The sequence below is a fragment of the Tiliqua scincoides genome, chromosome 5 (assembly GCF_035046505.1).
Source record: "Tiliqua scincoides isolate rTilSci1 chromosome 5, rTilSci1.hap2, whole genome shotgun sequence".
Taxonomy (NCBI): Eukaryota; Metazoa; Chordata; class Lepidosauria; order Squamata; family Scincidae; genus Tiliqua; species Tiliqua scincoides.
Window position 1 is genome coordinate 81214434 of NC_089825.1, and position 23900 is coordinate 81238333.

Below are 23900 nucleotides of genomic sequence, written 5' to 3' on the forward strand. Positions count from 1 at the left end.
TCTGCTCATCAATGAAGCTCAATAGATGACCTCAAGCAACTGATTCTGTATTTTAGCCAAATCTACCTCATAGGGCTATTGCTATAATAAGGGGAGGAGAACCATATACACCAGGGTGTCAAACATAAGGCCCAGGAGGCCGGATGTGGCTCCCGGGAGCTTTTTATCTGGCCCTCAGGCTCTCTGCTGCTGAGCAGTGCTGAGGTGTTACTGCTGAAAAGGCAGCCCATATGAAAATTGAGCTTTCCCATATCTTGAAATATGATCAAGATTTGCATATTTTTCTCTTCTGTCATTTGCAGCTAATGAGTTTCTCTGTGAGAACAAAGTGTTGATTTCTGGCCATCAGCTACTTAATGATGTCACTTTCTGCTTAATGATGTCACTTCCGGCCCTCAGCAAGCACCCTGAATGCTAACTTCGGCCCTCTGTATGGAATGAGTTTGACATCCCTGATATACATTGTCCTGAATTCCTTGGAGAAAAGACAGGATATAAATGCAATCGGTTAAAAAAAAAAAAGAGCCCAGTCCAATGCATGTTTACTTGGAAATCCCATCAGCTGCAAAGAGTTAAGTATACTAAAGTCCATTAATTTGAACAGGCTTACACTAGGGCTACAACATTACCAGCATAGGCCTAGGCATATCTACTCAGAAGAAAGCACTATTGAGCTTAATGGGACTTACACTCAAGCAAATGTGTATAGAGTTGCAGCCTTAGGCTCCAATCCTATCCATACTTTCCTGGGAGTAAGACCCATTGACTCTAATGGGACTTACTTCTGAATAGACAGGCATAGGATTGTGTTCTTAGTTGGTTAATTAACCAAATAAAACCCTTTAATCAATAAAAAGTGTATCCACAGTTGGGAATCAAGCTTCTTAAAGTTTAACTTAACAAAAAAATATATATTTCTAATACTAGTGCTAAGCTTACAAAAACTGGAAGTAGACACATTCCATTTTCTCACACTAACAAAGGAATGCCTGTTGTAAGATGCTGCCTGTTTAAGCATGTGTATGTGTAAAAATATATAGCCTTCTGTGATGCAAGAGTGCATGCTAAAGATAAAGGAAGCATGCTTTTTTCTGAACTATAGGCAAAGGCAAACATATGCAAATTTAATTAATTAAAACTCACATTATTCATCAGCAATGATTTTCTTAAACTAAAGTTGTCACTCAGTAAAAGCTAGCCTAACTCTATGTCAGATTGTGACCACTGAAACTTAGTTCTCACAATGGCAAGAAAACCTGTGCCTGCACTAGATTGTTACAGACTGGAAGTGGGGGCACATATACCATAATGGAGTGCCACACCCACACTTACAAAGCAGAAAAAAGCAGGAAAAAACTTGCATGTTAGGGAGAAAGTTAGCTTAGAAGCTCTCCCACAGACATCTAATATCTAAGAAAATGAATTTTTTTAGAGAAACCCATATGCATTTTGAAGCGGTTCAGCCTCATCTGATGTTTGAAAGAATTAGGCCTAAATTCAATGCATTTTATTTCCTAATAGCATGTGTGCTTTGGATTGCAGCATTAGGTGTTTAGCAATATATTATGGCATTAGGGCAGGAGGTCTGGTCTAGAGGGTTGAGCCTCCATTTGCCTGAAGATAACATCCGAAGGTCACCAGTTCGAGGCCACCAGCACTGTGCGACCTTGAAGCAGCTGACAAGCTGAGCCAAGCTATTCCATCTGCTCTGAGCGTGGGAGGATGGAGGCCAGAATGTGCAACCAGATCAAGAAAGAAACATCTGAATGTTGTGGTTTCTTGAAAGATAGAAACCTTCTTTCAAATTGTAAAAATCCCTACAGGGATTTAAATTGCCTGCCTATGTAAACCGCCTTGAATAAAGTCTAAGGAGAAATCTGAGGACCAAGAAAGGCGGTATAGAAATACCTGTATTATTCTTATTCTTCTTCTTATTATTATTATTATTGTTTTGGTAATTATTCAGTCCAGCAGACCCAAAGAGGCAATGCACTCACTTGTATCCTACAAATCTCTCATTCCCTTGGTAAAACCTATTTTTCATTGTAGCACGTGTATATCTGATCCACATACATCAGGGGATGTGGGATTACTCACATCCTGTCTTTGCCAGTCAGTATAACTCTTTGAAAAACTAACAGCACAATTCTAAGTTTACTAAGAAGCTCCATTTAATTCAGTGAAGCTGACTCCCAAGGAAAAGTGCATAGGAATTCAGAGTAAAAAATTAAACTATCTGAAAAGATACAACATAGTGATCAATCTTTACTGTAGCAACTTTTGTTGATGTCATAGGACTCTGTGAGTCTATACAATATATCACATACGCACACATATATGATATACCAGACACCTTGCTGGTACAGTCTTCCATAGGACTTCCAACAATAAAGAGACCACTGCCTTAAGCTTATTTGTTAAGCTTAAGGCAATCTTAATGTGAGGGATTAACAGCAACAACAATGCAAAAACACTATTTTAAGGGTGCAGATTGTACAACTTCCGGCAGCCACAAGGTGGCACAGCTGCCGTTCAAACTCCTATTTCTTTTCCTAATATGCAGCTGTTAGAAAGTCATGATAGCAGGAACTATTCTGAGAGTAAAAAGGCCTTGGTGAGGGGGAGGGGGAACAATACAGTCACTGCAAGCTCTGCTGGGGAATGTAGTCACCTTTCAAAACCATGTGACTTCATGGAGCCTCCGCCACTTGCACAGCCTCTATCGCCATCATCAGGTCAAAAGCCACAGAAACCTACACGGGTACTCCCAAAATGTCGTCTTGCTTAAATTTAAGGAGCCCTACATGCTTCCTGTTCGTTTAAGATAACTGTAGCTCAGAAACAATTCAACCACTGAAAACCTCTGTATCCTAAAAGGTATCAGGATTGAAAAGGAAAATGCCTAAAAATTAGTTTCAGGGTTTTTTTCTTATACAATACAAAGAAGAAGGCCACCAACTAATAAAATCAGGGAGTGTCTACTGAACATCTATGTCTTTTGAATACTGTATTAACAGTATATGTAATAGACATTTGTATACTGCTACTGTAAGAATTATCAAGGACCTTACCCCTTATTCTGAATAATTTAATTTTGTACTTCAGTTTGGTTTGTATCTGAAAAAATGCTGTAATTAATTTTTTTTAATTAAAAGAATCAGACACTTCCACAGCCCCTTCCCCAAAGCATGGATAATGCAGCACCCATAGAAAATGGTTTTTAACGGGGGGGGGGGGGGAGGAAAGCAACTAGAAAATAAATGGCAAGGGCAGGAGGTGTGATCTGGAGGATGTCACCTTGCCTGAAAAAGCTAGGCAGGATCAGCAGTCTTGGATGGGAGACTGAAGATGCTGGTGCATCTCCACAACAGAGTCAGCTAACAAGAAACAGATTACATCTTGAGAACTAGTCTGAGTCATGATTTGCAGCTGCCTGAAAAAGCTTGGAGAGTGCCAATAGCTGGCAGCCAGGATGGCAATTGCACCACTGGCATTCCTGAAGGGGGGCAAAACACTAAGTTTCTTCAAGTGCCTGGCCACTGGTGTAAAGTGGCCCATCCTCCTCGTCATATCGCCAGGGGAAGTCACAACCGGCTCTGAAGGCAAGGAGGAGGGGCCGCTTTACACCAGCAGCTAAGTGCCTGAAGAAACTTAGTGTTTTGCTCCCCTCCAGGAATGCCAGTATATTGTATTATGAAAGGAAAAATCAGGAGAAATGGAAGTTCTATGAGTTTCTTTCATGGAATAACACTTGTAAGAACATCCATTTAAAAAAACAAAACATAGGGTTTATGGTCAACCTGCCTATGTAAAATACCTTGAGTCTATGAGAAAGGCAGTATATAAATATTATAATAAATTTAACAGCAGACTCCTCTGTGTCCCCAGGACCCTCTCTATTCAGGCTTGTCACGTAAGGCCATAATCACTCTTTTTTTAAACTATGTAACTGCAACTCAGACATCTTATCCCACTTCAGTTAATGCACTAGGCCAGGGGTGTCCAAAGTTTTTGGTAGGAGGGACAAATCATCTCTGACACTGTTGGGGGCTGAGGAAAAAAAGAATTAATTTAAATTTAAAATTTGAAGAAATTTACATAGGTTTACATAAATGAATATATTAAAGATGAACTTATATGAATGAATGAAGGTCTTGAAATAGCTCAAGGCCTATAAAGGCCTTGCACAACACAAGGCTGGCCTTTCCTTTGTTGCCGCTACTGCATCACAGACCTGAAACAGCAAGCAGTGGAGGAAGCCCTCATCCCACAGCTCATGCGAGAGGTCAAACAGTCGCCCTCACGCTGAGAACAGTTGCATTGGGCCAGTGTGGGCTTCAACAAATCTCCAGAGGGCCAGAGGCTCATTGGAGACTGGGGGCTTCCTGAGGGCTGCATTGAGAGGCCTTAAGGGCAGCATGTGGCCCCAGGGCCAGGGTTTGGGCACCCCTGCACTAGGCTACAGATTATGCTCTTTCTATTTTAAACTTCATCAACAGTGAATGCAGGAGATGCTGTCTGCCCTCCTTTGCCTATCCAGGCCCATACTACTTTGTAACTAGATTAAGATGCAATCCACAAACACCCTTACAGGTATCATTCTAGCAGGATCATATTACCTTGTGTACAATTAATTGTGAAATTTCCACTTCATTTTCTTTCTGTCTCTGTGCTAGCTTGGTTTGTGTGAGATACACACCCTCACTCATATATATATATACATATGGGCAGGAGGTCTGGTCTAGAGGGTAGAGCCTCCGTCTGCCTGAAGATAACATCCACAAGGTCGCCAGTTCGAGGCCACCGGCACCGTGCAACCTTGGAGCAGCTGACAAGCTGAAGCCAAGCTATTCCATCTGCTCGGAGCGTGGGAGGATGGAGGCCAGAATGTGAAGCCAGATCGGAATGAAACACCTTGAATGTAGTAGTTCTTGAAAGAAAGAACCTTCTTTGAAATTGTAAAAATCCCTATTTAAATATAGGGATTTAGATAAAGCCTGCCTATGTAAACCGCCTTGAATAAAGTCTTGAATAAAGACCAAGAAAGGCGGTATATAAATACCTGTTATTATTATTTATTATTATATACATACCCCCCCCCCCCACACACACACACAGCTTCACTGGCATCCTTTCCTGGGTGAGGGAGCAAGTGGTACTTCTTGAAGAAACCCCTTGTAAATTTCACCTAAACAGGGAAGGCTATTTTCAGAAATCCTGCCAAGGGGGCTGGGGAGGAAAGCCTTATCAGTGTAACTTCTGCTATCATCAGTTTAAAAAAAAAGTAATGCTGTGAACTCCAGTGCTGATGAACAGGCATAACTTTACCAAAATTCCTCAGCTGGAACAGCAGTTCCATAATAGAGGCAATCTAATGTGGGCCTTCATATCCCTAGTGGATCGCTACTTGTCCACTTGTAGGAGGAACAGGAAGTAAAAGAAGAGAGGGAAGAGACAGAAGAGTCAGTAATAAAGCCGGGAGAGTAAGACATTAAGTCCAAAATGAAAAAATACACAATCCACAATAGGATAGTGGCTTTTAACAGGACCAGCTAAAAAGTAACATAATAGGAAACAGTGAGCTTTCACTTAATGCAGAATTCTTTATCAAAGCAAGTAGAAATAAAAAGGGCCGGAGGGGATGTTGCAGAAGCCCCAAAAGGTTTGTAAAGTCTAAAGATGGAATGTAGGGGTTTTCCTAAACTTGAATTAGCCTGTGTAAGATACAAGACAGTTCAGAACACACACACAGGATTGCTTTAAAGCAGCAAATGATTGTGGCAATAGTTGTTTGCAACTAGGAAATGTGTTGGCCAGGGGAAGTTTTGTGCCTGTATTGTTTTCTTTGTTTTTAGTTTCACCTAATTGGAGTTCATTCAATAACAAATTACAATGGGGGAGGGAAGAAAGTTCCAAGATTAATAAAAAGGGGAGCAAACAGTAATAAAAAACAGAAGCAAACTTGAGGAGAGGAATGACAAGTTTGCCTGTTAGATGGGCCATCTCAGTGGCCCCCCCCCCAGATGTGGAATACCCTCCCAGGTGAACTAAGATCAGCCCCCTCCCTGGACATTTTTTGATGGAGCTTGAAGACTTTTAAAAATTTTGAATGGCTTTTGGTGGGGGGGGGGGAGAGAGATTTGACTGGTGAGAGACAATGGGAGGGGAATGTGAGAGCTTTTATTACTTGAGGATTTTATATTTTTATGGCTGCTATTTTTGTTTTCTAATGCTTATTCCTGCTGTTTAAGGGGTTTTTTTGTTTTGTTTTACATTTATTGTTTTGAGATTTTATTATAGTTTTGTGTTGTAAGCCACTTTTGAGTGCCAGGTTTTGTTACCTGGGGAAAGGCTGTGCTGTATGTAAATTTGCAAATAAATACTTGCTCTTCAATTTCATTTTAGGTTTTAGACAACTCTTGCTGCAGTCAGTTTTAAGGTACAGCAGGTTTGCACTCCAGACATGGAATAGTTCTTTCACTAAATGAGATAATTGTGATTTTAAAAGACAAAAACCAAGCTTCCTCTGTTTGGCTCTTGAAATGTCTTAGACTTAAAAATAGGTTCTTGATAACAATGACTAAAGAGGCATTCCTGCAAAATGTTTTTTAAAAGATTATATCCACATGACCTTTATTGAAAAATTTATTCATAAATAAATTTATTTAACTTTATTGAAAAATTAAGCAGACCATATCTGTTTACAGATTTTTAAAAATGCAGTGAGTTTGAGATACAATTTTAAATACACCTTCCTACATGGTCATCAGTTGCTTTAAGAACCTGTGTGAAAAATTGACATCCAGGCAATTGATCAATACATGCATAACACTGGCCCTAAGAACAGAAGATACTATTTATCTGCAGTCACAACACTAATTTTTCTGCTGTTCCCTCAGTTCTGAAGATCAAGACTACTGTCAGGTCAGAGCAAGATGGTTTGCTACAGATCAAGCTGAATCAAACCAAATCATGTTAATAGCTTTCAATTTGCTTACAGTACTTTCTACCTTTTGCCAAAGCATACACACAAAAAGGACAAGTCAGCATAAAAGAATAATTATACACAACATGTTTAAAGATACAACATGAACCCCAAGTACAAACTTTCTAGACTATTCAGCTTGTGAATGCTACTGTGTTAATTTAACCAAGCAGGTACATATAACAATGCGTGTCCTACTAACATACATGATACAAGTCAAATTATGTTTTTCCTTCCAACAGCATTGGTACATTACCTTTATCATCATCAATATATTTGTTTAAAGGTGATGGGCCCCTTTTGTCAAGTAGTAGTAAGAACTAGCTCAAGCAAAGTCAGTTGAATATGCTTTGTGTACAATCAAACTGCTATATGCGAGTACTGCCTTTATATTAGAAATCAACTCCAAACATCTGCCTTGCTTTGTCAGCTGGTGCAGTTTATTATCTTATTTGTGGGGCAAACATCCCCCTACTAATTGGGTAAAGAGGCATTTTTTAAAGTGGTGCTCCTCTTATGATTAGCTTTGGGGAGCAACTGTTCCTATTCACCCCAGCACACAGTATTGTCTTTTCTAGAGGCTGTTTGCTGGTGTTTCTTTTGTCAGACTATGAGCCCTTTTGCGCCTGAAAAGCGACATATAAATACTGTATTCTTAATCATCATAAGGTGAACTCCATTTGAAATGTATATAATTTCAACAAGAGCTGTATTTCATATTTTGCTTTTGTAATCAGCTCTGCTGTTTGTACTTCACTTGTTTTATTTTTCTACATTAACTCAGTACCCCTTGTTTTGTAAAATATATGAAGATTTAATCTGGTTTTGTAATATTGCTTGAAATGGAGGGGCCACAAAAATTTTGTATTTAAAGCTACTGGTTTCTATCTAAAAAGTAGACTACATTATAATCTTCTTGTTAAACAAGTCTAGTAGTGACTGGAAAAAATTACTAGCAAGAATATGAGCATGGCCACTTCTGTAGCAGAAGATACCAAGGCAAGTACATTGATATTCCACTTCCGTGAGTGAAACCCAACCGATTTGGAGACCAAGTCCTGATTCAAATTAAACGATTAAAACCAAATTTACTACTGAAAAACTGGAGAAACATAAAAATCTTACCTTGTAACACACTGTGGCAAAATCCATAGTGTCAAGAACAGTTCAGAAGCAATTGGAGAAGCTGCAGAGTTTCTGTTCTAGCCAAATTGGTAGCAATGCAAATCTCTCTCAGAAGAATCTGGTTTCTGTAACAAACAGCTCTAAGTAAGTGAAAGTAAATGGAACTAATTAAATGAAGTTTACACTACAAAAACTACCTGTCATTTGGGTGGGAGGAAGGAAAACTAGGGCAAGACTAGTGAAGGTGAACAGGAATTGATATGCACAGAGAATACCATACCTGCAAAAGTCCTTGCATAACATTTCCTCCTAGTTTTGCAATAATTCAGAGGGTGATTACCATCCCTTCCTCAACTTGTCTGCCACCCATCTTGCTAGCTAGCCAGTGCTATTTGCTATCCAGAAAGCCATGCCACCTGTTTGAAACAAGACCAGTAACATGAAGCTTCTGCTATTTCCAACCCCTAAACGCATCACAGTTTCATGACAGTTTGCACACCCACATCTCTCTTTGCATTTTGCTCACAAGTAGGAAGGTAGGATACAATTACAATTTGTCACTGGTCTGTTCTCCTTGGGACAACTGTTACTCACTACAAGAGTGGAAAACCAGATACTTCACTCACATCTGCAGTTTAGTTTGAACACTGGAATAACATTACTGGAGTCCCGGGGGGGGGGGGGTATGTGTGTGTCCAGGCTTGAGGTTGTTGTTGTTAAAGCTTATAATTTATTTCTGAAAGATACAATTCATTCTTTTTTCTTAATGGATGGGAGCAGGGACACAGAGACAACAATTTCAGAAAACCACAGGAGCAGCATGAGCTGTTGTATACATGCTGCTGCAGTCTGGCATTTATAATGCCAGCTTAGAGCACATGGGAATCCCTATGTGGCAAGATACAGAGTACATATGTATTACCCATTGCTGAAATAATCCTCCATTCAAAGCAATAGGGTTCTATGCAACTTATACATCAGATTTGTGTGCAAAAACCCACATCCAAACACAGCTTATATTGGCTTTGGGGAGAAGTGACTGGAATGCACTATTTTAAAAAAACCCATACAATCAAATGTTCTATGTTCCATATACCCAATTTAATAAAAGAAATGATTGTGAAATATCATCTTTCCTGTAAATGGCACCACAATATACCACCAATACCACAATGGACAGTAGCTTTTATTTAATTTACCATCATTAAGAAAAGACTGTCCTTTTCACTGAAGTTTTCCAGTATGTAAATACTGTTAAAAATAGTTAATTGATTAGGCTATATTGAGTTGTACTGAGGACCCAATCCTATCCAACTTTCATGCACTGGTGCAACCACAATGTAGCCCCGAGGTAAGGGAACAAATGTTCCCATACCTTGAGGAGTCCTCTGTGATTGCTTCTCCACCACAGGCTGTAGTGCATGCCCCATTGGCACAGCTGCACATGCACTAGAAAATTAGATAGGATTTGACCCTTAGAAAGTTCATCAAGTAAGGTTATAAAGCACCTTTAAATGGTTGACATTCCTAATATTTATTTTATAACATTTATATCCCTGTGTCAAATTTTGTAGCTATGTCTATTTTTCCCCTTTTTTGAGGCTGAAAGCACACAGGGGAAGAAACAGACGTTCAGTAACAGACAAATAGACCAGCATCAGGCCACAATATCAGCATCCCACAAAGAAAAACCACTCATCGCTCGGTTAATGGATGGCAGCTACCTGTAGGTATTAGACAGTAGCTATAATAAGAGATTCAATAGATGGTTTATATGTATAAGACAGAGGTGATGTAATCACATCAAGTTTATATGTAATACTTCAGAGGGGATAAATACTTTCTGCAGGTACTCTGATTACTTGCAAACTACCACTATTATTCATTCTTACAAGTTTATCTTCTATGAGATAAACTCCGTATCTGCATGCATGTACATATGTGTGATCATTTTGGTTCCTAAAAAAATTAAAAGGTAACCAAAAATCTTAGCATCTGATAGAAAAACACCAGGGGATTAATTACTCTGAAAAGGCAAAGCAACTGGTTGAATCAGACTTCACCTTAGTAGTTACAAAGTTTCTTTCTGCCAGGAACAGATCTGTGGCAAAGGGGTAGGCATGGGGCCACTGCTCCATTGTCCACAGAGTTACCAACCCTACAGGACTGGCCTGGAGTCTCCAAAATCAGCACCAGTCTCCAAATGACTACTAAAAGCAATCTTGGAGATATTAACAGGGCCTCTGGGAATTGCTAACTTTATATGGTATGGGGAGGGGGAGGAATAGGAATAGCTTCAGTCAGAGTTGGTAACTCTGTCTTGTATAATAGTTTCTTTTATAGAAATTAGTTCTCTTAGGCTGCAGTCCTACACAGTTTCCTGGGAGTAAGTACCATAGAACACAGTAGGACTTACTTCTGAGTAGACATGCACAGGGTTGCAACCTTAGTTTCTTAGTAGAGTGTCTTGCAAAGGTGAACATTTTTAAATTTAGTAAATTTAAATGGCTAGTATTTACTTATTGAACAATAACTGTTATCTTTTTTAAAAAATAAAAACATTTTTTTACACACCTTTAAGCATTTTTCAATGCTTCTTCTCTACATGCATACACCTCAAAGATTGTTGCATGGTTAAGAGATAACACAGCACTGTAACAACATTGGGGATGGACTTATGATTAAAATGGTCAGACTTCCCTTATTTTTAAAAAGTTGTAAGATTACAGAAAAACTCAACCACACCACAGAACATAATGTTGAATCCCTCATTTCCATTTTCACTGAAAATCATGGATGGCTCTTTTTTCTCATTAACAATAACAGTTTCTAAGTATTTCTTTAATTTTCCCTATGGTGACCATACATGAAACCCTTTCTGAAACCCAGTAAAACAGTCAACTCCCCAACATGCTCCAGCAACACTGAGTTCTAAAAGGAGAGGTGCTGGGGCTCAAATCTGCCTGTGGAAGCCACACCCTCTGATCCCAAAGCCCCGTCCCTAATCCCAGGAACTGTATGGGAAAGACTGCGCTTGCTTGGGGGTGATAAAATTTTAGTCTGCATAAGCTCAAAGACACTTATTACATTAGAACTTCACGTTTTCCAGGACTGAGCTGCGTGGGGTGGAGGCTGGAAGATCCCTGGGGCAGAGCCCTCGCTCCAACTAAGCCTGACGCAGCCCACAAGGAAAGGGTGGCCATGGACAGCAGTGCTACTTGAGCAAAGCTCTCAGTAGGGACCCCTTGCCTCCTAGTTCCCTCGACCCCCCCACCTGTGGTCCAGCTCCCGATATTTGGCCTGCTGGATCTAGCCATCATCACCATCCATTTGCAGAAACGTTCTACGTGGATGGACGAACAGAGCCTGATCTTATTGTTTGCTGTTTGCATTTCAGCGTGCAAAACTTCAGAAGTTCCTACCCCCGCGTTATTCCATAGCTCACTTTTTTTTTAAAGGGGTTGCATCATAATAACCATGCCACCCTCCCCCCCCCCGCGCAACTCCCCTTTCCTCCTACCCCCTCCGCCCCTGGCCTGCCCAGACTGCCTCAGTTGGAGCAGTTGCAAGGGCAAGGCTTGGCTGCACGCTCCCTCCCCATTTGCCTTCCACTCGCTCAAAGTTGCGAGAACAGGGCTCCCAGCGACTTGGCCTATGGTCTATCGCAGGAGCGGAGCGTGCATGTCTGTGCGTGGATACGATAAGAGGGGGGTCCCTTTGCCCAGCTAGTCCTCCTCCTTCTCCGCCCGGTAGCATGCAGCAGCGACGTCACGCCCCTACCCCTTTCCCTTTGCATCTTCACCTACCTCCCCCCATTCACCCCTTCACGGACCCCCTCCTGATCTTGCCTCCTCGTATTTGCACCAGCTTTGGGAAGCTGCTCCCATACCCCCAACACCTACCTGCACAGCTCAACCAGCCTTGAAGTGGGGGCGGGAAGTCTTCCGCCCTCCCCCCTCTCATTGGGTCCACGGAGGACCTACCCAAGCCCGGTTGGAGAAGGGGATGTCAGTCAGAGGCAAGGGGTGGGGCTGGAGGATGGGATTGATGCTGATACCTCGGGTTTATTCCTGCCTTTGCTTGTGTTTCCCGGAGATGGGGGGGATAAAATTGTGGGGGTGCCTTCCCAGCGCCTCTCTCTCCCTCCCACCCCTGTCGACCTCAGTGCAACATCTGCTGCGGAGCCTTTTGCTAAAGAGCCCCATCAATGCAACAGTGGAGGGGAAGCATTCCAATAGGCTAAGGCTAAGCAACTATTCTGTCAAATAGGGAAGGGGTGGAAATGCCCCCTGGCAAGGAAGGGGAAAAGGAGTGGAGACAGGAAAGAGGAAGGCGTATTGCCCCGTAGGAGCATCCAAATGCTCTCAGGGCTCTTCTGCAGCCCCACGTTGTTGTGGTTTCCAGCTTCGCGGCCTCCCGGAAACAAAAACTCCACCAGAAAAATGTTGCACGTTCCATAGCTATCTTCAAGCAGGGCCAGAAGTAGGGAAAGCGGAGAAAATGGGGTTTGTGGGAGGGGAAGGAAGGGAGCAAAAACAAGAACACAAAATCTTTTTGGTGCACTAGCGAGGATTCTAGTTTTTGTCAAGCCTGCTAGTGTTGTGTAACAAAAAGAAACATAGAAAAGCTCTGGATTTCCCCCACCCCCCTTTCTTTAAACCAGTGTTTGGTTTAAAATTATTGCTACAAAATTGTATTGGCAACCTTCAGTCTCGAAAGACTATGGTATCGCGCTCTGAAAGGTGGTTCTGGCACAGCGTCTAGTGTGGCTGAAAAGGCCAATCCGGGAGTGACAATCCCTTCCACACCGGGAGCAAGTGCAGTCTGTCCCTGGTCTGTCTCCCTGGCTATGGGCCTTCCTTCTTTGCCTCTTAGCCTCAGACTGTTGGCAAAGTGTCTCTTCAAACTGGGAAAGGCCATGCTGCACAGCCTGCCTCCAAGCGGGCCGCTCAGAGGCCAGGGTTTCCCACTTGTTGAGGTCCATCCCTAAGGCCTTCAGATCCCTCTTGCAGATGTCCTTGTATCGCAGCTGTGGTCTACCTGTAGGGCGCTTTCCTTGCACGAGTTCTCCATAGAGGAGATCCTTTGGGATCCGGCCATCATCCATTCTCACGACATGACCAAGCCAACGCAGGCGTCTCTGTTTCAGCAGTGAATACATGCTAGGGATTCCAGCACGTTCCAGGACTGTGTTGTTTGGAACTTTGTCCTGCCAGGTGATACCGAGGATGCGTCGGAGGCAGCGCATGTGGAAAGCGCTCAGTTTCCTCTCCTGTTGTGAGCGAAGAGTCCATGACTCGCTGCAGTACAGAAGTGTACTCAGGACGCAAGCTCTGTAGACCTGGATCTTGGTATGTTCCGTCAGCTTCTTGTTGGACCAGACTCTCTTTGTGAGTCTGGAAAACGTGGTAGCTGCTTTACCGATGCGCTTGTTTAGCTCGGTATCGAGAGAATGTGTGTCGGAGATCGTTGAGCCAAGGTACACAAAGTCATGGACAACCTCCAGTTCATGCTCAGAGATTGTAATGCAGGGAGGTGAGTCCACATCCTGAACCATGACCTGTGTTTTCTTCAGGCTGATTGTCAGTCCAAAATCTTGGCAGGCCTTGCTAAAACGATCCATGAGCTGCTGGAGATCTTTGGCAGAGTGGGTAGTGACAGCTGCATCGTCGGCAAAGAGGAAGTCACGCAGACATTTCAGCTGGACTTTGGATTTTGCTCTCAGTCTGGAGAGGTTGAAGAGCTTTCCGTCTGATCTGGTCCGGAGATAGATGCCTTCTGTTGCAGTTCCAAAGGCCTGCTTCAGCAGGACAGCGAAGAAAATCCCAAACAAGGTTGGTGCAAGAACACAGCCCTGCTTCACTCCGCTTCGGATGTCAAAAGGGTCTGATGTGGAGCCATCGAAGACAACAGTGCCCTTCATGTCCTTGTGGAAAGATCTGATGATGCTGAGGAGCCTGGGTGGACATCCAATCTTGGGGAGAATCTTGAAGAGGCCGTCTCTGCTGACCAGGTCGAAAGCCTTTGTGAGATCTATGAAGGCTATAAAGAGTGGCTGTCGTTGTTCCCTGCATTTCTCCTGCAGTTGTCTAAGGGAGAATACCATATCAGTGGTGGACCTGTTGGCTCGGAATCCACACTGCGATTCTGGATAGACGCTCTCTGCAAGTACCTGGAGCCTCTTTAGTACAACTCGGGCAAACAGCTTTCCTACAACGCTAAGGAGAGAGATGCCGCGGTAGTTGTTGCAGTCACCCCTGTCACCTTTGTTCTTGTACAGCGTGATGATGTTTGCATCCCTCATGTCTTGAGGTACTCCACCTTCTCTCCAGCAGAGACAGAGGATTTCATGCAGCTCAGTGACGATGATCTCTTTGCAGCATTTTAGGACTTCAGCAGGGATGCTGTCTTTTCCAGGTGCCTTGCCAAAGGCAAGGGAGTCCAGGGCCACGTGAAGTTCTTCTAGGGTTGGTTCACTGTCAAGCTCTTCCAGCACAGGCAGGCACTCAATGTTGTTCAGTGCTTCTTCGGTGACTACATTTTCTCTGGAATATAGCTCAGAGTAGTGCTGCACCCAGCGTTCCATCTGCTGCGCCCGATCCTGGATGACCTCGCCTGTGGCAGACTTCAGAGGGGCAATTTTCTTCTGTGTTGGACCTAGGGCCTGCTTGATACCATCATACATCCCCTTGATGTTGCCCGTGTCAGCTGCTATCTGTATCTCGGAACAGAGCTGGAGCCAGTAGTCGTTAGCACATCTCCTGGCAGTCTGTTGGACTTTGCTGCGAGCAGTTCGGAGGACCTGCAGGTTGCGCTCACTGGGACAGGCCTTGTATGCTGCTTGAGCTCTCCTCTTTTCCTCAATGACTGGTGTCAACTCCTCAGAGTGGGCTTCAAACCAGTCTGCCGCCTTGTTGGTCTTCTTGCCGAATATGGACAAGGCGGTGTTGTAAACGGTATTCTTGAAATGTTCCCATCTGTTGGATGCGTTTGCGTCGGCCGGGCCTGGAAGAGATTCCTCAAGCGCTTGTGCAAATTCCTCCACTTTTCTCTGATCCCGGGTCTTGCTGGTATCAATGCGAGGTCTTCCTTCCTTTTTCGTGTGGTACAGTCGCTTTGTTTGCAGTTTCACTCTGCTGCACACCAGGGAGTGGTCAGTGTCGCAGGCAGCACCATGATAACTGCGTGTGATCTTGATGCTGGGAAGGCTGGAGCGTCTGGTGAGGATCAGGTCGAGCTGGTGCCAGTGCTTTGATCTTGGATGTCTCCAAGAGACTCTATGTTGGGGCTTTGTGTTGAAGAATGTGTTGCTGACACAGAGACCGTGATGACAGCAAAACTCTAGCAGGCGTTGGCCATTTTCGTTCATCCTCCCAGTGCCAAACTGACCTAAGCAAGTGGGCCATGAACTGTTATCAGCACCAACTCTAGCATTGAAATCGCCGAGGATGAACAATGGCTCTTTTACAGGGATTTTCTTGACAGTGGTGGCCAGGTCATCATAGAATTTGTGATGTCATCAACAAATTCTATGCTACAAAATAATACTGTATAAAGAGCTGTAAGCCTCTTTGGGCACAATCCTAACCAACTTTCCTTCACTGACATAGCTGTGCCAATGTAGCATGCACTGCATCCTGCAGTGGGGAGGCAGTCAAGGGGGCCTCCTCAAGGTAAGGACATGTTTGTTACCTTACCTTAGAGCTGCATTGCGGCTAGGTCAGTGCTGGAAAGTTGCTTAGGATTGCGCCGTTAATGGGTGTACTTAAGGCAAAAAATAAAATAAATACATGAATTTTGCAATTTGACATCTATTGGGGTACAAAAATGTTACCTATTAAGTGGCCAGGTACGTAATGTTTTAACTGAAACAACTGAGGGCCCAATCTGATCTGACTTTCCAGCACCGGGGCAGCTGCAAAGCAGCCCCAAGGTAAGAGAAGAAATGTTCCCATACCTTGAGGAGGCCTCCAAGACTGCCTCCCCAACTCAAGAAGCAGTGCATATCCCATAGGCACAGCAGCACTGGCACTGGAAAATTGGATAGGATTGGGCCCTTAGAATGCCTTGGTTGTATGATCCTGATCCAGTCAGTTCAATGGCTGCTGCATGTACACAGCACTTGATCACAAAGCTGAGGCAGAGGGTGCTATGTGAACTTTCCTCTTTCATAAGGAAGGCAATTCCACGTACATTGCACCATGCAGGCTGATGTGGGATGAGCACCTGGTATAGTACAGTGCATCCATGAACAGCATATATGTGTATATTGCACATATAGATATATGCATTGCATTCAGTGAATTGGGATGCATGTTTCTTATCGTGTGTCCAGCACAGCTACCTAGCAACACATGGTTACAGAGAAAGATTCCTTAACTTTTTTTTTCCCTTTCAGTATTAGATATTGCTGTGCTGAAGATTTCTGTCAAACTGAAGAAGCAGAAGAAATAACTAACACACTTCAGTGCTGGCTGGATGAAGATCACTGTGGAACTTACCTTAAAGCCATTTCTGCCCAACATTGCATATATGCAACAGGGATCAAATGTGTACACTTGTGGGCTGGGCAGAAATGGGTTAAGTGAGCAATCAAGAAATGCAGTAAGAAAACTTTGCCCAGGGATGCCTTTCCTACCTTGCCAGGAGTAGAATTGTGGGCATTGCAGTAGCCAAGATAAGAAAATATCTAATTGTTTTGAGAGATCTTCTGAACCCACATTGAATATCAAAGAGAGGAACTCTGGTCTTTATTGCTACCTTTGATTGAGTAGAGGGGACCTGCTTCTGCCCAATCACAGCAATACTAAAACCCGGGATTTATGAGCATCTCTGATTTCTGTCCCAGAACAGTCCCAAAAATTGGGTAATGGAATCAAAAGTCAGGCAGACTGTGTGAATCTACTAAATTAAATCTGGCTGACAGTAGGTCTAGTCAATGTCTGCAAAAGAATTGGGATATTATTAAGCAGTTGGGCACTTTTTGGATGGAAATGTTTAATATAAATGTGGACGATCCACTTCATCCCTTGGCTGGCTGGCTGCCTGGCAGGCAGCAACCATCCAGTAAGCTGGAGATAGAACTGGAGGGGAGAATGAAAAATATGGCTGGGAGAAGTGTCTGGCCATGAGGAGAAGCTCAGCCATGGAGGCTGGGGGAAGAGTCTGCTGTCAGAATCTAGCCAAATCTAGACTTTGGGTACTCCTCTGAAGAGGAGAAGTTGGTTCTTACAGTCAACCTGGACACCAAACAAGATCCTGCAGTGATCACTCTATCACTCTATCACTCACTCTATCACTAGAATTATCACAGGATCACTCTATCACTCACCTGCAGGGAGGAGAGAGAAAGAGAGATTTCAGTCAGCCTAGGGCACTAACATGTTGCACTGGGCCATGGGGCAACCCATACGGAAGGCCCCTTGGGTGCACTCTTGCGAAGCAACTTCCATGGCTGGGCTCTTCTCCCTACCACTATGACCAGTTGTTAATTCCTGACTTGCTGAGGGTGGCAAAATGGACGGTTCACAGTTCAGGATGTGGGGCTTGTTGGCAGGTTGAGGCTGGAAGTGAGTTAGGATGGGACAACAAGCTCCAGTAGTCCCCCAAGATCCATTATCACTGCAGGATCTTGTTTGGTGTCCAGGTTGGCTTGGGGGACTTGGATCTTGGGGGACTACTGGAGCTTGTTCCTCCTGTAGACATTCCTCCTAAGTAGCCCCAAAGTCTGAGGATTATAACACCCTGCCCAATCTGGATCCCTGGACCCACTTTATTAACTCCAGCACTCCAACAGCAGCAGCAGTGGAGAAGGATCAGAGTGTATACCTCACTGGGCTGTCTGAGACTTCATTTCCCTTGTGCCTACTCAGGATGGATAAGAAGATGATCCAGGAAGAGATCCTGGATTTGGACCCAGCTAGATCCAATAAGTGGAGGGGCTCGCTATCATAAGCCTTTAGCTTTTCCTAGGCACTTTTTAACAGCTCTACTTCAAGAAGTCTTCAAGAGCCAGTTCCCAACCTTGTGCCCATGTTCTTGCTTTCTGTGCCAGCCTTCTGTTACAGTCCGTTGTTCCTGCTTTTCTATTCCAGTCTAACCTTTTGTCTAATTGTCCCATCCTAACTCACTTCCAGCCTCAACCTGCTAACAAGCCCCACATCCTGAACTGTGAACCGTCCATTTTGCCACCCTCAGCCAGTCAGGAATTAACAACTGGTCATAGTGGTAGGGAGAAGAGCCCAGCCATGGAAGTTGCTTCGCAAGAGTACACCCAAGGGGCCTTCCCTATGAGTTGCCCCATGGCCCAGTGCAACATGTTAGTGCCCTAGGCTGACTGAAATCTCTCTCTTTCTCTCTCCTCCTGCCCCCCCCCCCAAATTCTTTGCATTCAATACTTGTTTCTGCACAGAAGGTTGAGTCTTATGTGCACAAAGGTATTTTCCCCCTCTAGGACAGTGAAAGAAATATTTTTAATCTCTTTCTAGAAAAAGCAATTTTGACATTCAGAAATGTTCAAAACTCTATTTTGAAAATGAGCATTCCAATCCAGCAACTTCAGTCTATGGGTTGTATTCAAAAACAGTAATGACTAAACTCCATTGAAATAAATGAGACAAGTTAGTCAATACTAACAGCACAATCCTGATGACGGGAAGTGCCGGCAGCCTGCGCACTGCCCCAGCAATTGCCTCCACAAATATGCCGTAAGGCACATTGCAGTGGCTGGGAGGGGAAAGGAGCTGGCTGAGAGGCAGCACCCATCAGTGGCCCTCCTGCACCCAGTAGTGGTAAGCTCCCCACCAAACAGCGGGAAAGTGTTCCTGGGGAGGAAGAGGACAGCAGGAAGGTGGAGAGGGGCAGAACTGGGCAGGGGAAGGGTAGACTGGGCTGGTTTAGGCCTGGGAGTGGGCAGGGATGGGAGCCTCAATAGCTGTCAAATTCTATCCCCCGTCCTGGGTCTCAGAGCCCATCACAGGTCTCGGTTCTGTGTCAGCTATTTAGCTGGCACAGCTTCAAGTAGACCCATGGAACTGCTAGGGAACCAAAGTTCCCTTACCCTGAGGAGACCTCTGGCTGCTTCCCTGGCCCCATAGGATACAATGGTGGCCATTTGGCAGTGTTATAGGGTAGCAGCCCAGATAGGATTGAGTTGTTAATTTCCATAGGATAATGCAATCCTGAGCATGGCTACTCAGAGGTAAATTCTGTTGAGTTCAATGGAAATAACTTCCAAATAAATGTGTATAGGATTCAGTGGCGGACCTACATTTTTGGGGCCCTGAAGCTTGAACTGTTATGGGAGTCCCTTTACAACCAGCAACGAGGTCTGGGTAACCACTGTTATCTTCTTCAGTGTTTGTTCCATGTTTGTTCCATGACAGATCACCACATAAGCTTATATGTGAGCAAAACCTAACTGTTTTCATAAAGTAGACCCAAAATTTTTAAGCAATGTGGACTGAAATAACTTCTGAGACCCCACATTGATTATGAACCCTGAAGCTTAAGCCATTTCTGCCCAATGCTGCATATACGCTACAGGGGTCAAATTTACACCTGTGGGCCGGGCAAAAATGGGTTAAGCTTCATTAGTTTCACAGTAGATCTGCCCCAATAGGATTGCAACATTAGCCATATTATGAACTTTCTTCTGATATAATCCATAGATGGTTTTTTTTCTGAACTGGAATGCTTGTTTTTAAAATTGAGATTTGAACATTTCTTATTCCAAAAAGATGTCTTAAAAATAGATTTCACAATTCCTAGGTGAGCAAAAATAGGACTGCTAATTTCCATATGTAAATTAATTACATTTATAAAAATTAAACATGTTCATTCTCTAACCTTGTGGTTAGAGAGTGAACCAGCACAAAATATATTAAAACAACAAAACCTGCCATAGCTCCCAGCTGGATGGCAAAGAAACCATCCAGCTGGGAGCTGGATACATAAGTTTAGAAACATATGAACAAATTACATATATACTTATTGTTATAATACATAAATATATTTATAAACAGAATTAAAATGCTTTGAAAATTATTTAGATTCATTTTAGAAGTGTTAACATCCATCCTAGCCAGCAGACTTTTATGCATCTAGTATGCGAGATCAGAGTTTAAAAACCTGTTTCTTCATATAGTTTTCATTTGCAAGGTGTTGTAAACAATCCATTTAAAAGCCATTAGTGAAATATATTTCCCAGGAATTATTGTTTTGTGTGTGTGGAAGATCTTGAAGGCTTTTAATACCTCATTTAAAAAAAACACACACACAAAAAACATACAAAAAATTACACAAATCATAATAGAAAATATAGTTTAAGGCACAGTTACTGTTTATATATACACAATCTGAGGTGTCTTTTGAGAGACCCATTAAACTAACAGAATAAGCCTATATATGTTCACTCAGAAATGTCTCCACTATGCCCAGTGGGGCTTTCTCCCAGTATTAGAGCCTAAAACACTTTGGGTGCAATCCTAACCTTCTTTCCAGCACCGACAAGGGCAATACAGCTCCTAGGTAAAGGAACAAACATTCCCTTACTTTGAGGAGGCCTCCGTGAGTGCCACTTAACTGGAGGATGCAGCACATGTCCCCTTAGCACAGCTATGCCAATGCTGGAAAGTTGGTTAGGATTTCGGCCTTTGTATTTTTAAAAGACATTTTTTAAAACCACCAACGGATACTGTGAGGAACTGCTGATGTTGTTAAGAGACCACATTTGCAACCAATATTTAAACTAGTTTTTGCAGTTCTGGTGTTGAAGTAAATTACTACATCTATTCTGAATAAAGCTTACATTTCCTTTGAAAATGGCTTTCTTCAGCTTCCTATTCCACATTATATTAGTACATGAACAGTTTAGTCTAAATCAAAACATAAACTCTCACATTGTCACCTGTGAAAACATCCTCGTTTAATAAAAGCCTTGAAGGCCTTCATTAGTACTAATGAAGATTTGGAAATTAAGAGCAAGCAATGGAAACGTTCACAGGAAACGTTCTGAGGTAATTTCTTCTCAATTGAGCAATGAAAAAGAGCACATCTCTTTTAATAGGTGCTCGTGAGTGAAGCACAGATTCGCCTCACTCTTCTCATTAACTTGGAGGATTTTCAGTTCAAGCCTATGAATGTCTGCTCACAAGGACACCTCACGGAGTTCATTCGGACTTACTCCCAGGTCAACACACATTGGATTGCTGCCCTAGAGGCAGACGTTCAGTTATGTTCTCCAAAGTGCCCTCAATGAGACCAGTTCAATAAAATAACTTGAGTTCTCTCATCCTTTGGAACTCATTTTCTGAGGTAAATTTTGTTAGTTAAGTGATTAAACAAGATTGAACTATTTTGCCAGCCAACTGAAGAGTTAAATCCTTTGCCTCTGTGAATGAAATTTCAGAGGTCATTTTAAAAAAGCATTTACAACAGTCACCTGTTCATAAGGTGTTGGTGGAAATCCAATCTCCCCTCAAAACTAGTTCTGTCAAGCGGGCAGACAGAGGTTGACTGGTAAACTGCTTATTGACACAAATTCATATGTGGCCCTTCCACTCCCATAGAGGCTCCCAGGGTGACTTACAACAGAGTAAAAACAAGCAAGTCAACAGTTAAAACCGAAGTGAGAATTAAAAATGCAACCCAAAACAGACTGACCAAGAAACAGAAGAGGTGGTGACCTGGTTAACGGAAAGCTGGACTGAACAGCTGGGTCTTGACCGCGTGCTTAAAAATGTCCACAGACTGAGTTTTCTGAACCACCTGGGGCAGAAAGATCCATAAGTGGGCTGCCATCACCATGAAGTCCCTGCCAAAGTTATGCCAACGTTCCCACCAACAGTATGCCACCAGGCAACAGGGCCTCCAAATGTCGCATCACACAAGATGGTGCAAGAAAAGATGGTATCCAATAGCAAGAACAAAAAGTTAGTTAGTCAGTCACTCCCTGCTCCCTGCAGTGGTTGAAACTGAAGCATCTTGGAGGAAAACCAGGGGTTGATGTATTTATGTGAGAAGACTGTAAACTCAATTCTGGTACTGGAAAAAACCTATTTCTGGGCAAATGAAGTGCATGTCTAACCTCCGTGTGCCACTATTTTGCACCTGGCTTTATTTGGTTGGACTTGGACTTTTAGTTTAAAAAAACAACACTAAAGCAGACCCTGAAAGTGTGAAGCCAGCCCACCCCACCCAAAGAATGACATTCAGCTGACCAGAAAACTGCATTCTCCTCACAGCAGCAAGGTGCTGAGCTGATTCCTAATTGCTGTGAGGAAAGGGGCTCTTCTTCCACCATGGAACTTAATAAGAAGGTAGAAATAAAACCTTTTAAAAACAATGCGATTGAACCTGAAGTAAGGACAAAACGCTCTTATGTCTGAGCAAACTAGGGAGAATTTCTGCTTAATACGTAAGAGACAATAAGATAATTCCGTCAGTAAATAAAACAACACTATACTTGTTGGCTGGGGTGGCATTTGAACATATTCTATCTGTGTCAGCAGTTCCCAAACTGTGAGTCCAGGACCCACCAGTGAGTCTGGACCCAATTTTTGTTGGGTCATGAAACAGACAAGGCAGATGAGGCTACATACACCAAAGGTTAAACAAGTTGCTATGGGGGGGGGGGGGAGTACTGCTGCCAATTGCCTTTATGGCCATACCCTTTGGCATTTATAAATCAGGCAGCAACCTCTAAAACAAGGATGTCAAACTTGTTGAATACAGAGGGCCGAATAGCATTTGTGAAGCCTGCTAAGGGCCAGAAGTGATGCCATTCAGCAGGAAGTGATGTCATTAAGCAGGTGATGACCAGAAATAAGCACTTTTTTCTCACTTAGGAACCTTAGCTAACAATGACAGAAGAGAAAAATACATAAATAAATTTTCAAGGTATGGGAGAAGCCAATTATCACATGGGTTGCCCATTTAGCAGTGACACCTTATCAGCTGAGAGCAGTGGGAGAGCCCAAGGGCCAGATAAAGAACTTCTGGGGGCTGCATCCAGCCCCCGGGCCTTATGTTTGACACCCCTGCTCTAAAACTTGTAGGTCATAAATGAATGCAAGATGACAGAAAAGGAATCTGACATTTGATGAGTCAATTTACCATAACTTGGTGGTCCTATATGCCTCTGTACCAAGGAGATGAAGTCTGCACAAAGAACTAACTGTTTGCTTTGCTTGACCCTCTGGAAAAATGCAAAACAACATTGTACTTGAGTTTATAACAATTGATTGCCATGTAATTGTGCTCATTATCTCTTTTTCCAAAAATCTTTGATAACTGAGAACAACCCTCAAATATGTACAGTCCTGGCTCATTACATTCTCTCTGACTTGATTTTATGTGAAAGATGTTTTGTGCCTTAACAGAAGTAAGATATCACTTAGTTATAAACTCCAGTGTTAATTATATTCTGGAACTGATCAACTTTATGAAGACCAAGATAAGTTGTCCTAATGTTGTTTCTCTGTTATCTAACCTATACATTTTCACCCCAATAGCATTTTAATTAATCTAAGCTATTACAAGTTAAAATGAATAATGTCAATTTGTAGATCAATGAATGAAATCTTGCCTTTAGCATATAGTGTCAGAGAGAAGCAGTTGTTAAAAACCTGTCTGGGAATATGTGATCTGGATAAGGATGTGGTCTCTCTTTCTAAAGTGCAGAATTTACAACAGCTATAACCCATACTATTTTTCAAAATTAATATTTTATTAAAGATTTTTTATTTTGCAACCATAGCTCTTTCAATTAGTGAATGATACAAAAGATGAG

The 23900-nt window shown here is 42.8% G+C and overlaps 2 protein-coding genes across 2 annotated transcripts in view; both read right to left on the reverse strand.

Annotated features, from left to right (window-relative positions):
* The window catches only part of KANSL1 (KAT8 regulatory NSL complex subunit 1), a 166072-nt gene extending 157887 nt beyond the window's left edge, over positions 1 to 8185 (reverse strand). Inside the window, exon 1 of the mRNA XM_066626834.1 lies at positions 8111 to 8185. The gene's annotated coding sequence lies outside the window, so the exon portion shown is untranslated. The remainder of the gene's footprint in view (positions 1 to 8110) is intronic.
* Positions 1 to 23900, reverse strand: part of SLC25A39 (solute carrier family 25 member 39) — a 441295-nt gene that overhangs the window by 332523 nt on the left and 84872 nt on the right. The gene's annotated exons all lie outside the window — the stretch shown is intronic.